This window comes from Dipodomys spectabilis, unplaced genomic scaffold (genome assembly GCF_019054845.1).
Source record: "Dipodomys spectabilis isolate Male_0828 unplaced genomic scaffold, ASM1905484v1 ptg000434l, whole genome shotgun sequence".
Lineage (NCBI taxonomy): Eukaryota > Metazoa > Chordata > Mammalia > Rodentia > Heteromyidae > Dipodomys > Dipodomys spectabilis.
In genome coordinates, this window is record NW_024871111.1 from 1,336,072 (window position 1) to 1,337,109 (window position 1,038).

General features: G+C 28.3%; 1 pseudogene; it reads left to right on the forward strand.

The window, feature by feature from the left end:
- Positions 1-232: 232 nt before the first annotated feature.
- LOC122097770 lies at positions 233-329 on the forward strand (annotated as a pseudogene).
- The last annotated feature ends 709 nt before the right edge of the window (positions 330-1,038 follow it).

A 1,038-nucleotide genomic window follows, 5' to 3' on the forward strand; every position in this document is an offset into this window, starting at 1 on the left:
GTATGATCAAATTCCAAATAAAAACAATTAAGATAGTCATTGACAAAAAAATTTTGCAAATGTGAGCAATCGACTGATAAATATAAATTTTCCACTTTTCACAGAATTTTAGGGAAATAAGATTGATAGCATTTTTAGGAACAATAAAGTTTCCTTGTTACAAGTAGGCACCCATAGATATAAACCTGTATAAAGATTGCATGATTAACTAATTAAATTTAGAGGATACTACACGCTTTAGCAGCACGTATACTCAAATTAAAATACAGAGATTAACATGGCACTTGCACAAGGATAATATGAAAATTTGAGAAGTATTCCATATTTTTCATTCTTCAGATTTAAGAAATGAAAAACAGTTATTAAAAAGTTGATTACAAAATTACAAGTGTAACAATACACGTAATTCATATAATTTAGTTTGACATCAGTGTATTAAATATTCACCTCAGAAAGGGGTTTACATAGCATAAACTTTACAAATATTCTCAAATTAGACAACATTGTCATTTTATTCCAAATAAAAATAATATTAAGTCCTAGAAAAAAAGGAAGCAAACTTTTTCTATATCGAATGCAATCGGAAAGGACACATTAATGAACCTATATATTATAAAATAATGTAGAATTCAAAGTATATCTAGGAGAAAATAAAATAAATTATGAACATTTTGCAAACATAGAATATAGAATATTTTAAAATATACTTTTTCAGACAAGCACAAGAAATATTTTAGTTTCTGTACTACTCATTTCAACAGATAAATTAAAATTATTTCTGATTAAAAAATCACAAACTCTGAAGAAATTATTATACATGTATACAAAAAATATTGAATACATTTTGACATCCAAGGCAGGCAATTCACTTGGAAGAATTCCATGGAAACCATGAATTTTTACAGTAAAATATTGGTGCTGCCAGGCATTGGTGGCTCATGCCTATAATCCTAGCTACACAGGAGGCTGAGATCTGAGGATCATGGTTCAAAGCCAGCCTGGGAAGGAAAGTCTGTGTTACACTTATCTCAAATAAAC